Source organism: Danio rerio, chromosome 6 (assembly GCF_052040795.2).
Source record: "Danio rerio strain M-AB ecotype USA chromosome 6, GRCz13ab, whole genome shotgun sequence".
Classification (NCBI taxonomy): domain Eukaryota; kingdom Metazoa; phylum Chordata; class Actinopteri; order Cypriniformes; family Danionidae; genus Danio; species Danio rerio.
In genome coordinates, this window is record NC_141026.1 from 33,370,284 (window position 1) to 33,386,622 (window position 16,339).

Below are 16,339 nucleotides of genomic sequence, written 5' to 3' on the forward strand. Positions count from 1 at the left end.
ACAAAAAAAACATTTAAGCTGAATGTTGAAAACAATGAGAAAGCATTTCCAGTGGAACATTTTTAATGAAACAATCTTTACAAATTCTGACCCTGCTTTGAAGTACACTGAAAATGCTTATTTAGAATAAGGCCGGCAGATGCTTTGACCTTTGTATCGATCCTTTCAGTAATAAGAAGACTGAAAGTTCAGTGAGTTCATCTCACACCAGTCCTCTAGAGTTCCTTGATCCTTGGGATCTACACCTCACTGCCCTATGCTATAAACCTGAAAGTATATATATGTATAGTTGTAGAGTGCAGTTGTTTAGACTTTAAAGGCCTTTCAGGTAAGTTAAAAAGGTGAAAGCTCAGACCAACCATGTCCCTGTAGCTCTACACAGTATGTGATTCATTCATTAATTGTCCTTCACCTTAGTCTTTTTATTCATTAGGGGTCGCCACAGCACAATGAACCGCTAACTCATCCAGAATGTTTTACACAGTGGATGCCCTTCCAGATGCAACCCAGTACTGGGAAACACCCATACACTCTCACATGCACACACATACAGTACAGGCCATTTCGTTTATTCAATTCGCCTTTAGCGCATGTTTTGGACTAAGGGAGAAATTGGAGCATCCGGAGGAAACCCACGCCAACATGGGGAGAACATGCAAACTCCACACAGGGACTTGAACTAGGGACCTTCTTGCTATGAGGGGACAGTGCTAACCACTTAGCCCCAGTATGTGATTGAACTCTAAATTATTTATTTTCAATTTAATATTTATTTTAATATTAAATTAAAATCAACATTTTGTTTTAAATTCTATTTCAAATTGTATGTTATTTTATTTAAAATAAAATTGTAATTTAATTTAATTTTGTTTTTATTTACTTTTTAAATTATTTTATTTTATCTTATTTTATGATGATGTACCAATTTTCTATGGTTTTCACGACATGTCAAACCCTAAAAAGTACTAACAGACTACTAGTACTAACTTGTACAAACAGTGGTTAACATTAAAAGAGTGTAGACCTTTTTCACTGATGATGCAAACGACAGGTGTATAGCTAAAAAATAAATGCAACACTAACTGCATGTTAAGTGTTTTCCCACAGAAAACCATTGCAAAAAAACAAAGGCCTAACAGGGCTTAATGCATTATGCATAGATCATAATATCCGATGTTCTTCTTTTCAGAGCTCTGCTAAATATTCGTGACTCGAAACAAATGTGACAGGTCTGTACTGAAATTAAATGAGCTTTGAGCCCTCCAGGTCTCTGCAACAGCCATGTGAATAAAAACTATGATTTGCTAAAGCTGTGAACTGAGAAAAAAAAACATAAAAATAAAGATCAAATATTCATAACATGGAATTTCGTTTGAAATTTGATTCATTGCAGTTTGCATTGGTTAATAACAGCTCTTACCGCTACTTGGAATTGAGTACAATGTGTGGGCGACATCACATCATGCTGCCAAAATATTTGTTGTGATACAGTTGATTTGTATGAGCTGTTAATCCATTTTCACTACTAATTTTACAATGATAAAAGTATTTACATATAATTTTAAAATTAGTAAAAGATTTAATGATAAAGATAATGACTACAGTATGTACAGTTATACATATTATCCCAGTGACGAGAATCTTCAGTGTAGATTATAGTAGTGAAAACCTAAGCATTAAGTCTATACAGTTCTCTCTCTCTCTCTCTCTCTCTGAGCCTAAGATTAAACATCCAGAGGCTAAACTGCCACAGCACAAGCAAAGCTGATGTAGCCTCTGTCCCAAAACGAAAACAACTTGCTGACTGACATCTAGTCATGCAATAAAGCCTTGAGGGCTGTATTTAATTGCATTTGTGAATCATTGTTTCTCCGCATTTTGCATCTGTCATTAGCAGCTATTTGTGCGTGTAGATATGGCGAGGCAGATAAAAGGTCAAACGAACATTGAAATAATTGTGTGAAAAGTGCTTATAACATCCTGAACACTTAAAAATGCTCGCTTCTGAAAGAAAACATATAAAAATAATTTTATCGCAGTCATGATTACATCAGTTGTTAAAGGGATAGTTCAACTAAAATGAAAACTTATTATTTATATAATCTCTATTATGGATTCAGAAATTTATGAGGTTTTCTTTTTAAACATAAACAAAGATACTAAAGAATGCTGAAAACATTGCCGTTTTTAAAACTGAACTGAAACTAAATTATTAAGACTTAATTTACGTCCTGCGGCAAAATTATTATTATTTTTTTTATAATTTTAGTTATCTGCTTGTGGTAGGTCAATTTATTTTTATGCTTTTGATGAAGTGGCATTCAACTGAAGTGCCCTTTACATCATGCGCCTGACCATTTCTCTGTGTTACGCTAGTAATGACTGTAAATGAATAATTATTTAGGCCTATTTAGTTATTAATTTATTATTTATGTACAATATTTAAGATATTAAATGAGATGGTAAAATATAATCAACAACGAAAATGTAAATTAACAAGTAAATGAAAAATCTTATTTATTGAATGTCTTGATCCTTTCCTTTTAAAATAACAAACACTGTACATCTCTCTATTTTTAGGTTCTAACACTGCTTTATTTCTTTATTTGTTTATTTATTTATTTAGGCCTACTTACTTGTATGTTTATGCTTTCATTTTAGTTGTCTTTTCTTTCTTTAATTTTACTTTCCAAAATAAATCCTCATTTCACTTAACAAGTTTACAATTAAAAAAGATTGTTAACAAGTTTTTGATTAATAAATTAAACTATAAAGCTTTGTTTCATTATTTCATCTTTATTTACGATTAGTAGGGTATTTACAGCTACTGTATATTTCTGTGCGTACCTAAAAACATGTACTTAATCCTTTAATGTGGTGGCGGTGCCACTCGCGACAGTAATGTTTCTTTTAAAGTGTCACCCACTGTACTCTGTACACTGTACTGTACTAAAACTGAGCTCTAGCAAGAAAACAGTTAAACAGACAATCTGAAGCATGAGGATACAGAATAAGCCTCATCCTCGCTCTGCGCTTGACTTTAGACCAGCTTTTAGCTGGTCAATGGTGCAGTCTATTTCAGTTCCTCAAAACAGCAACGTGCCAACAATGTGCCTTAACGCACCTTTTTCTAGACCAGCACACCCATGAGTCCACAAAGTGGTGCAAATAGATTTGGTATTTAAACAATGTGACACAAAATGTGAAAACTACAATTGCACTGGTCTGGAAATAGCAACAAATCATGCCAAACACATCTTGTGCCTTTTGTGCCAGGTGTATGTTAAGGCCCCTTGTGTTAATGCACATTTTGAAGTATAGTATTAAAAATGAGTAATGGAAACTCCACATTTCAAATTTTTATGTGTTTTGTTTACAATATTTCAAGTCAGAACCATAGCACAATCAAGATCTCTATTCAAAAAATTATGATACACAGTTTATTCCCGATCATGTAGCTCTACTTGGACATACAAGTGCTTGTATGCAAAAAAAAATAATAATAAAACTATGAGCACTTTAGACACTGAGAGAAAGAGAGAGATAGAGAAAATCTATTAAAGAGTTTGGCTATGCCATATCTCAGTTCCATTCTATAGCTGTATTTTCATGTAAATGTACAGCGGATGCAGCTGAAGGAAAGGCTGATTTCATGAGACAAAGCTTTGGTTGGCTTTTACAAGTTGAAACGGAACCAAGCTGCCAAGCTGTATGGAAGAATTATAGCTGCTGTCATAAGCTCATTCCAAAAAGACCAGTGCCACCTCATCCACAACTATCAAATATTACATAAAGAAATGCACATTTTATAAATACGTTTCTTTGTGTGTGCATTTATTTAATTGTGTGTTTATGCAGACATGTGTTTGTGGGTGGCAGCAGACAGGGCATGATTATTTAAATGGCCAGAATTTTGAAATGAGCATCAGCATGAACATATGGTGGAGCAGAATGGCATCTCTCAGATTTAAATAAAAATAAATACAATGAAAATCTATCCTAGTTTACACTGAAAATATCTAGGAACCAAGTTAAACACGTCAAGGCAAGCTCTATAGACGCCATCTGTGCTTTGCTGTCTATTAGTGAAAATAAAAAAAAACTCACCAGTGTCTATTCAAAAACTTCCCATTCAATAACGAGGCTTACCCGGTCAGCGGGAATAAATTAACACCACTATGCAAAGATTCATGGGCAAGGATTTAACAAAGTTAAAATGGGCTTGAAAGAATTTTAAAAAAATACAAGACAAATGGAATAATAAGGCTGGTATTATTTCACAATGCTTTCTTGAGGACAACGGAGCAAAGAACAAATCCTATTCATTTTATCTCTATTTGAGCCTAAGTAAACATCTTTATTAAATGTGTGTAGAAGGGCTGAACAATACATCAAATGTATGTATACGATTTTCTGTCAAAAGTGTTTTGATGACATGTTTATACTTTTTCAGACCTCCTAGTTTTTCATGATTTTTTTGGTGGTTTTTGCGAAAATCACCCTAAAAATATAATTATATAAATATCAAAAATTATATATATATATATATATATATATATATATATATATATATATATATATATATATATATATATATATATATATATATATATATATATAAAAATATTTCCCAATGATGTTCTGGAGAAAGTCTTATTTGTTTTATTTCGGCTAGAATAATAATTTTAATATTTAAAAAAACATTTTAAGGACAAAATTATTAGCCTCTTTAAGCAAATTTTTTCTCAATAGTCTACAGAACAAACCATCATTATACAATAACTTGCCTAAATATTCTAACCTGCCTAATTAACCTAGTTAAGCCTTTACATGTCACTTTAATTTGTCTAAAAGTGTTTTGAAAAATATCTAGTCAAATGTTTTTTACTGCCATTATGACAAAGATAAAATAAATCAGTTATTAGAAATGAATTATTAAAACTGATATGTTCAGAAATGTGTTGAAAAAAAAATCTTCTTTCCGTTAAACAGAAATTGGGGAAAAAAATTTACAGGAGGGCTAATAATTCTGACTTCAACAATATATTCACCATATCAAGTAGCCTACTGGTATGTTAGGCGTGCAATCTGACACAATAACAATGACACAAATCATAAAAATAAAGCTTCTTTATTTTGGTCTCTTTTCAAGACAAGATCTAAGCCAAAGGGAGGTTGTAAAACTTATTTTTATCCACGATCTTACTTTCTCTCAGATTTCACTCCCTGGAGCATCTGACATCAGGTACCTCACTTGGGACATGCGTTAGGGTTTCCCCTACCATAATACACCTACAACATGGATTTCCGTAAAACTCGTCAATGGCAGGCAAGCGTTTTCTCTTGTCAACGGCAGCAAAAGAGTTTTTAATCTTTAATTGATTTGATGCAGATCAAAATATCAGCCATACATGTAAGCAAAATAATGTCCTTCAATTAGGTCACGCCCAGCAGCCATGCCATAATCTTTAAACCAATCTCCATCACTGTAAGCTGCTTGCTTTTCTGTCTGTTCTAATGCTCCATTTGTTAGGTGTTTGCTCCAACTTTCTTTTGCAGTCTAAAGTGTGAAGTGTGAATTGTCAAACAAACAAAATGGCCAATTAGCATTTTTGTCTTACATCGCCACCTAGCATTGACTTCACATGTAAATCTCTCACACTTCATCCGTGTCTGCTTACTGCACGTTTTGCAAAACAATCCCCCTCCCCCTTCCATGCAATGAAATGATTGAGATGTCATTTTTGGAGAGACACTTAAATATATCACGTGCACTGCGTACACATCTAAAAGTCATGCAAAACAATTAATTGCAAACTGAAAAGAATCTAATTTAATTATATGGAATGTGATGTTTTATGAGTTATTTAATTGTTTTGTGATTATTTTGCGTTTAATAAACAATTTGCATTATCGCAAAAAAATGAAAAAATGTGACTTTGTTGATTTTGTATTGTGGTTGCTAGGGTGTTGTAGGTAGTTTGTAAATGTAAATGTAAATGTATTGGATTCAGTGATCACAAAATCGCAAAAAAACTTGGGGATCTGCTATTTAAGTCTCTTCCTCTCTTTCTCTCGTTATTTGCTGCATTTACGTACAAACATAAATTGTCATGAAAAGACTATTAAGACATTATAGATAGACATAACAGTCTGAAAAAAATAATAATTGGATTTAACTAAGCAAATGAAGTCTCCCACTAAATAACTAATGCAGATCTTGTTGTTAATATGTTTCAGAATGGTCAAAATATTGACATGCATCCAAGAAAGAAAACATCCAAGAATATTGTTGAGAACACCTAAAATTGGGTTAAAAACAGGACAAAACGTAACTAAAATAAGAAGGTTTGGGCTAAACAGCTGTGTAGCCTTAAGTAAACCACTTATCACAGAGACTAATTAGGAACAAATGGCTTCAGTTTCATAGGGAGCATAAAAACTGCACTCTGAAGCAATGAAAGGGTCATGTGGTCCGATGAGTCCAGATTTACCCTGTTTCAGATAAGAAAGGAGGCTGATGCTTTCTGCCTACCAAACAAGTTAGTTGGGGCAGTGTTGTGAACTAGGGATGCTGCAGTTAGTCAAGTCTAGGTTTAGCGATGTTGTGAGCCCAAAGAATGGAGCCAGCTGACTGAATATACTGACCTGAATATACTGAATGATCGACTTAATCCATTAATAAATTATTAATAGATTATTATTATTTATTTATTTATTAAAAGATTTTTCTCTCTTTGGTGGCATGGGCATATTCTCCTGCCAAGTGACAGTGGCAGGATTAAGGGGACTCAAATAGTAAGTAGCTCAGAGAGCATGAGACATCATTTTTACACATACATGTAGATTGGCCACCACAGTGTCACGACCTTTATCTTATTAAGAATCTTTAGGATGTGCTGGAGATTTTGCGCAATGGTCCGACTCTGTCATCATCAATACAAAAGCTCTGTGAAACAGTAATGCATCTCTGGACAATAATAAAGGCTGTGACATTGCAGAAGCACATAGAAATGATGCCATGATGAATGTGTGCCCAAATCAATGGCTGTTAAGTTAAATACTAGAGTGTTTTAGAGAATTCATTTATGTTTTGTTGAACCTTTCCCTTTAGGAGACTACAGACAGGCATTCTGCTGCTACTTTGAGTAATAGAAAGAAAATAGCCAGACAGTATCCCAGAGGAGACCATTTCATGGGTTTATACACCCCTGTGGAAACCTTTCTGTCAGTGATTTAATTCCCTTTTCAATTCTCTCCCAACTTCTATCACCAACAGCTTTCTTACGTTTTTTGCTGAAAACACAGCAGTTTTCACTTTGTCCAGTCATTTCATGCAATCTTTCCCGCTAGCTTCCATTGTTTCCAGCTCAATTTCCCTCTCTTATCCTCCCACTCTCCGTTTCCATCCATCACCTTCTCTCATTATACGCTGAGAAAGTGCATGAAGAAACGTAAAAGCAGAGCCACAGCAAACAGAAGGTCCCTGGAGCAGCGCTTGTTCTGCAACAAATATTCAGAGATCATTACCTTTGAGCCAGCTGCTCCACAGATCTCAAGTCACCGGTGGCTGGAAGAGGACAAGGTGCTTTGAAACTACGCTATCCAACTAATTACAAGGTGTTTTCGAAAAATCCCTCCCTAGTGGAATTGTCTGTCATCCTTCCTTTTACTGCCTCTTTCCTGCTTTTCCAGAATCCACCCATGTATTTCTGTCCCTTTCATCACATGCGCTTTTCTAATCCTGTTTTCTATTAAACTTACTGACGTTTCATCTCATGTTCTGCTGAACACCAGATGGTGCGACTTGGATATCTGACAGGATGAAAACAAACATATTTAATATAACACTTAGAAACGCTTGTTCCTTCGTGGCAGGGGTCTTCAACGGGGGGTCTGCAGTGGTACTATGAGGGGTCTGCCAATTATGCGCACCACAATAATTGTTTAAAACACATAATTTTAAGTTCAAGCCCAGCTTTTTTTATTTTAAAATGTAAAAACTAATTTATATAACTTTTCATCACCCTGCACACACATACCATTAGGTCCATAAATATTTGAACATCAACACAATTCTAACATTTTTGGCTCTATACACCAATGGATTTGAAATAAAACAGACAGGTTGTGCTTTACCTGCAGACAGTAAGCTTTAATTGAATTTTAAATCAGGTGAACGCTGTAGAATTACAACGCTGTTGTATTACAACAGTTTGCATATGTGCCTCCTACTTGTTAAGGGTCCAAGGGTAATTGGACAACCGGCTTATAAGCTGTTCCATGGCCAGGTGTATGTTATTCCCTCATTATCCCAATAACAATGAGCAGATAAAAGGTCCAGAGTCCATTTCAAGTGTGCAATTTGCATTTGAAATCTGTTACTGTCAACTCTCAAGATAAGATCCAAAGAGCTGTCACTATCAGTCAAGCAAGCCATCATTGGGCAAAAAAAAAAAAAAAAAACATCGGAGAGATAGCACAAACATTAGGCATGGCCAATACATCTGTTTGGAACATTCTTAAAAAGAAAGAACACACAATACAAAAGCAACCAAAGAGTGTTTGTAGGGAAAGAAGTGGAGTGTTATGCAATGGCCAAGTCAATCCCCTAACCTGAATCCAATTTAGCTTGCATTTCACTTACTAAAGACTAAACTGAAGGGAAAACGTGCCAAAAACAAGCAGGAACTGAAGACAGTTGCTGTTGAGGCCTGGCAGAGCACCACCAGGAATGAAACTCAGCGTCTGGTGATGTCTATGTGTTCCAGACTTCAGGCTGTAATTGACTCCAAAGGATTTGGAACAATCTTAAAAAGAAAGAAAGCACACTGCAAAACAAAATAAAGAGTGTTTGTAGGGAAAGAACTGGAATGTTATGCAATGGCCAAGTCAATCCCCTAACCTGAATACGATTGAGCTTGCATTTCACTTACTGAAGACTAAACTGAAGGGAAAATGTGCCAAAAACAAGCAGGAACTGAAGACAGTTGCTGCAGAGGCCTGGCAAGAGCACCACCAGGAATGAAACTCAGCGTCTGGTGATGTCTATTCGTTCCAGACTTCAGGCTGTATCTAACTGCAAAGAATTTGCAACCAAGTATTAAAAAGTTAAAGTTTGATTTATGATTATTGTTCTGTCCAACTACTTTTGGACCCTTAACAAGTAGGAGGCACATATGCAAACTGTTGTTATTAATACAGCATTCACCATATTTGGATGTAAATACTCTCAAATTTAAGCTGACAGTCTACAGTTAGAACACATCTTGTGCTTCATTTGTTTTAACTTGTTTCATTTGAAATCCATCGATTTCAAAAATGTTAAAAATGTTAGAATAGCCAAAAATGTAGAATTTTGTCAATGTTCAAATATGTATGGACCTAACTGTAGATACAATTTTATGTACAAGTTTTTGATGAATGATAACATGAATATTAACTATTAATGTAAATTTTATATTATATTATATTATATTATATTATATTATATTATATTATATTATATTATATTATATTATATTATGTTACGTTACATTATTTTATATTATATTATATTATATTATATTATATTATATTATATTATATTATATTATATTATATTATATTATGTTAATTTCAGTTTAACTTTAAGTTTAACTTTAAGTTCAGCTTAATATAATCAGTTATTGAGTTCACACAACTTAATACTTGAGTGAAATGAAGTAATTATACTTTGTTAAATTTGCTGTTCAGTTTTACAGTCTATTCCTGTTCTGTCTCACTATCCACCAAGGGGCCTTTGTTTATTTAAAAAAAGAAAACATTCACACCCCTATATGAAAACCCAAAGCCACTGCCTGACAACAACATGAAATATTCAACACAACTAGGGCAAGATTTCCATAGACATCTCAGAAAGACACACAAGGTCCACCTGGGAACAACATGCCAAGCTGCTGGCTCTCGCCAGCAATTGACATTGTGATTCAGTGAAATGGCTGGCAGAGAGGCAATCAACATCTGGCTCAGCATAACCTGAGCAGCATTGGCTGGATTTTGGGCACAGTCTCACAGGAACGCATGCATTGAGTTCAGACACACAAACACACAAAACTAAGAAATGTAAATGAAAAAAAAATGCACTGTGGGTATTCAAATAAAAAGGCGGCTGTGTAACAAACCCAAGTTCAGCCAGCGTTCAGATCAAATATGCTGTCACAAGGAATCAAAAATGCCCTAAATGTGTTTCCTACCAATTTCAGACGTTGTGCAGAAGCACTATTTAGTTTGTCGCTTTATGTTGTGTTGAACTGCATAGTTGGCACAATCTTTCTATTCAAGACAAAACTGTGCAGTGACATATACAGTGTTTGAATTCATATTTGACAACAAGCTCCATTTGTTAACTCGTAATAAAACAGTAAAACACAAATGCACTGTAAAGTTTCTCAATGAAAACAAACAACCAGTAGTGCTAGGAATATGAGAAGTAAAATATCTATCCTTCACTGGGAGACTATATGTTTTTATGCAACGCAGTCTCATTTTGAAAACGTAGCTCCCGCTGTTACCAGTTTGTTAAGTAGCTCGTCATGTAATGTCGGTGGACTTGCGATGCAAAGACGAGTTGACCCAGACAGAGTTCAAGTTCAGAAAATAACGCTTCCAGAAAGTGGGTAGGACAAAAACTGAAGCCAAAAAATAAAATAAACAAGTAAATAAAAGAATGAGAATGTGGTAAAATCTGAAAATGTGGTAAAAATCAGACGAGGGCTTTTCTTTTTCCCGTTTGCTTTTTAAAACTGGGTTTAGGGAAGTGGGTCAGCGGGTCGATCATCGCTTTTGAAAACACTGTTGGTTGGGTTTAGGGAAGGAGGAGGGTGGGTAAGACGATCAGTCAGTCAGTCAGTCAGTTAATCAGTCGACAGCAGCTTCTGGTGGATTTACGCGAGAATAGCAGGTGGAAATGACATTCGCGAAAGAAATTTGAGATCTTAAAAAAGCATACATAGTGGCTTGTGGTTGATTCACGAAAACAAAAACTGAAAAAAAAAAAAAAAAAAACATCGATCCTGGGATATATTTGGCACTCTTCAGAAATGTATATAGGGGTATGTTTTCAAAATGAGCCTGTGTTTTTTTTTTATGTGTAATTAAAACATCTTTTATGTTTATTATTTGTTCACTGATCAGCCAAAGGTCTATAATAGCATTCAACACTATATAAGAGATTTGGGCAAGGACAGTTTTTGTATGGACGAGGGGGTTAAACCTTTTGTTAATATGTCCCATTTTATCAATTTGACTTTTGATATAAAATAATTCTGAAAATAATTAATAAATACATCATGGATTCCACATTAACATTAAAAGTGTTCATAATAATAACAACAACAACAATCATCTAAAAATCATAGATGCCAAATCAGTGTATAGTAAATGTGTATTTCTAAAGAAATGTGGCAGAAGAAATGTTCTGAAGACTGGAGTAAAAATTAAGTCCCACTTTTCTACTTCATTTGTTACAATATACTTATTGTGTATCATTTTTACATTGTAGTTATGATTGATTTTAAACATGCATGTGTTTAGATCTGTAACTAATTTATCTAACTACATCTTTAATTACACTGTTGACAATCCCTCACACATTAGCCCACCCTTAAACCTACCCATACCACCAGACATGTCCATAATGAAGTGTTCCGCAATACATTATGAACACAGTACATTGTATTGATTTTTTGAATGCAATAGTAGTTAATGCCACTTAATATAATAGTAGTTAACGCCACTTAATATAAAGTGAAACAAAAAATTCAAATAAAAAGCATTATTTTAAATTGTACTGTATTCATATTTCATAATGTTTTATTCTATTTAGGATTGAATAAATTAAGCATTAATATTGATATTAATATGTTTATTTATACAATATATTTATGCATGCATTTGACTCGATGCTTGCAGCCATTTAGGGCCCATGTGTGCTATAACTGGAGGAAATACAAAAAATATATATTTTAAAAATACATTTACAACATCTATACAGTCACAATTCCCAAATAAACCATGCAGGAGTGCCTTTTTGATTCAATAATCCATTAAAGGTTATAATAGCAGAGCTGAAACCAGATAAATTCTCAAAAGGCCACACATGCAGGCATCAAACGGAGCAGCTTGGCCAGCCTCATCATGATGTATTAGCTCCTTCCAGACACCCTGTGGAAAAAACAGCTTTCTGCTATTTCCACACACACACAATGAGTCTATAACTCACCACAGAGTAAAGCGTGACGCACCATATTATGTGTCGTCCTCCATTTTCTCTATGATTAAAAAGCTAAGTGGATGGATTGTGGATTCAGTTAATTATCCACATGCAGTAGCTGAAGCTTTAATGGAATATACTGTTTACATCATGCTGTTTCCACAAGACCCGATCGATTTAACTAGACCTTCACTGAAAACAATGTGTGTCAGGCTTTTAGAATCCAATCAGTGCTGCCATTTGACTGTCAGTTCTTTCCTTCATTGGCCTTTTGGTTTTATATAATATTCTTAAAGCCACGGATTATATATTTTTTAGGCTTTAGCTTAATTTTGCACATCCGCTCTTCGCTTCCTTTTGCATTTATTATTTTCTAACAAGGATCATTTAAGCCAGATTGTGAGTCTATGGTTTAATTTGAATTTTTAAACTGAATAATTGGTGGCCTGATTCACAGTATGCAAAACCACAGCGAATACAGATGTTCCTGTTGCTAGTTAAAATACCTCCATGCATTAAAATCTTAAGGGATAATCTGACTCTCCACGCGTCTAGAGCTGCGATCACTGCAAATCATCTCAACAGCAGCTTTTCAAATCACTGTCACTGTTAATGCCATGGTGAATCAGGTCAGGCTGGCACTGTGCACTGTGCTCCTACAAAAGAAAACTGTCAACCGATCAGATACAAATGTCACGTACAGTCAACACAGTAACTAAGCCCAGAGGCTCTCCACTAAAAGCCACAATAATCATTGGCAATGAAAAACTGTAGGGGGAGTTAAACCTTGTAATTCTGGGGTTTTTACAGTAGAATTGGCTTATGATGGTTAATTAAAAGGTTAAATAATATAAAATGTTTAGGTGATTAATGTTTAGCTTGATGACGCTGTGTTTCCATTCAAAGATGCAAATAAATAGCATAAATCATTTGTGAATAAAGCTCAGTTTCCATCCAATGAGTCAAAGAGAACAAAATTGTCACATCCTGATAAACTGGCTCCAAATATCAGGAAGAAAAACGAAATTTGCTTCAGTAGGAGAAGAAAATGTGGGCCATTTTAATTATAGAATAAGAATGGTGGTTTTTAAAGCTGCAAGACCACTAAGCCATTTTATATTGACCAAAATCTAGAACAACATTTCAGATGTTGTGCAATGTGGGTAGGTTCACTGGTTTGTCAATTATAGTCACCCAAAGCGAAAATTATGTAGCCAGAGATACGTATGCAACCCAGGCTCATTCTGATTATAGACCCCTATATACATTTCTGGAGAGTGCAAAATATGTTTTTTTTCTTTTTTTACAATTTTTGTTTTCGCAAATCCACCAGAGGCGGCTATGTATGCCTTTTTAGATGTCAAATTTCTCTCGCGAGTGCCATTTGAGTCTGCTGTTCTCCCGTAAATCCATCAGAGGCTGCTGTCGACTGACTGACTTACTGACTGACCAATTGACCAATCTCCCCACTCTCCTCCTTCCTTAAACCCAACCAATAGTGTTTTAAAAAGCACCAATTGGCCTGCCAACCCCTTTTAAAAACCAATCCAGAAAAGGAATGCCCCCTGATTTTCACCATGTTTTTACCACATTCTCGCCCTTTTATTCATTTGTTAATTTAATTTTTTTGTTTTTGTCTTACCTGCTTTCTGGAACCATTCTTCACCAGACTTGAACCCTGTTGTTGAGGTCAACTTTGCTCTGTGTCTCAATTCCACCAATGTACATGTTGAGCTGAGGGGCAAACTGGTAACAGCAAGAAAGCCGTCCATACGGAGGTAAACGGTCAACTGGTAAGTGCAAAAAGGAACGCCGTCATACCACCCCATAGTGTTCATTTTAAAGACGAAATGCAGCCATACGTAGCTCTGGCTACATAATTCGCAACGTCCAGAAATGTATATAGGGCTACATTTTCAGAGTCAGTCTATGTTGTACTTATGGCTGCATTTCATTTTTAAAACAAACAATGAGGCTGTGTAATGCTGTTCCTTTTTCCGCTTACCAGCTGACCACTTACCTATGGAAAAGTATGGACAGCTTTTCCATTGTTACTAGTTTGTCCAGTGGCTCTCCGCATACTTCGTGGAGTGGAGTTGACCTCGACAACAAAGTTCGAGTTCAGTGAAGAACGGTTCCAGAAAACAAGTTGAAAAAAGACAAAACAAAAGCCAAAAAATAAAATAAACAAGTAAATAACAGCGTGAGAATGTGGTAAAATCTGAAAATGATGTAAAAATCAGGCTGCCGCAAGGGTTTTTTCTTAATATGGATTGCTTTTGAAAACACTTATCGGTGAGTTTAGGAAAGGAGATGAGTGGGTCATCAGGCATGAATGGTACTCACAAGAGAAATTTGAGATCTCAAAAAGCATACTAAGATCACTAAGATCTTTAGGATCATATAAACTAGAAGTTCCAAGAGTTCAGTCAAAGCAGGGTGAATCTGCCTTCAGCCACTATGCTCCTCACTGCTGGAATCAGCTTCCAGAAATGATCAGATGTGCTCCAACATTAGGCACATTCAAATCAAGACTGAAAACACATCTGTTTAGCTGTGCCTTTACTGAATGAGCACTGTGCTGCGTCCGACAGATCGCACTATTATGTTTTTCGTTTTCTTTTTCATTCTTTTATAACCTATTTTAACTCATTTTAATTTGTTTTTATCTGTTTTTAATAATTTTTATTGTCTGCATTGTATGTTCCTAAACTTGTCTTTTTTATTTCTATTTATGTAAAGCACTTTGAATTGCCACTGTGTATGAAACGTGCTATATAAATAAACTTGCCTTGCCTTGCCTTGCCTTGCCTTGCCTTACAAAGCGACCTCTGGTGGATTCGCAAAAACAAAAACTGCAAAAAACCGTACCACCTGGGACGTATTTTATACTCTACTGAAATGTATATAGGGGGGCGTATTCAGAATGTAAATTGGTTTCCATCTTAGTTCATGCATTTTTTCTTATCGCATGAAAAGTTTATCCTAGTTGTGCGCAGAGGTTTTTGATGCATATTTTCTAAATATATGTGCATCTTCAGATTTCCAATAAGATTTTTTATACAATATTCCAAAATGCACATAAAAATAGATAGAGGGAATCATGAATGTGTCAAACTGTATCAAACACAATAGGGGACCATGAGAGAAAGATGCATAGTGTTGCTTGACTGACTTTTAGAGGACTGAGTTTAAGAGGGAATATGACATTATTCACTTCTTCCTCTTATATTTCTGTTTAAGCATGAAACATAAAAGACATCTCAATTCTGCATTTGCACACTGTCTAAAAGATCCAGATCTTTTTGTAAGCAGATAACAGCATGCGAGTACTGTGTACTTACAAAACTTCTCTTCCAATGTTTCAATTGCCAAGATCTAAAAAATCACATGTGCACTATCAAATGTAAACTATGCCACACTGAGCTACAGTATTCAAAACATCAAAAATAAATAAATAAATAAAAATTCAAAGAGAAACTATTGTGGGGCATATTACACTGTCGTAGAATGTAACACCATCATGAAAAAATTCAACAGGACTGAATGAGGCGAGTGCTGCTTATTGAGTGCCAGAAGCCTTGTATCAATATGTAATGAAATATCAATATTAATATTATAAATAATGTATATTTAATATAAGACTATTTTAACAAGAATAGATTAGAATTATGAATCCTCAGCTAATTTTCTTATGTCATTTTGATTAATAAAAAAAATAAAATGAAACATCCTACATCAGCATATTTAAATTATAAAAAAAACAATACATTAGATCTTATTCCATATACAATAATCTCCAATCACTATTGAGATATAGAAGTCCTCCATTTATAGCATTATCGGTCAATATTAAATGATTTCCATATTCCTAAAAAGGCAGCATTACATAAGAGCTTCAGTAGGCAAATAAAACAGATTAATCTTGACGTGAAGAATGATCCAATAAATTTGTCAAGAGCAAACTAATGAAAATGCCACTCAAACAGGGGAATATTCACAGTTGACAAAATGAATCTCTTTATCTCATCGAAAATGAATAAAACTTTAGATTTATTAAACAGTGTTACATAAAACTGAATGGAC

General features: G+C 34.7%; 2 protein-coding genes across 8 annotated transcripts in view; both read right to left on the reverse strand.

Annotated features, from left to right (window-relative positions):
- Positions 1-16,339, reverse strand: part of lepr (leptin receptor) — an 847,758-nt gene that overhangs the window by 688,764 nt on the left and 142,655 nt on the right. The gene's annotated exons all lie outside the window — the stretch shown is intronic.
- Positions 1-16,339, reverse strand: part of pde4ba (phosphodiesterase 4B, cAMP-specific a) — a 338,467-nt gene that overhangs the window by 271,696 nt on the left and 50,432 nt on the right. The window lies entirely within an intron of this gene.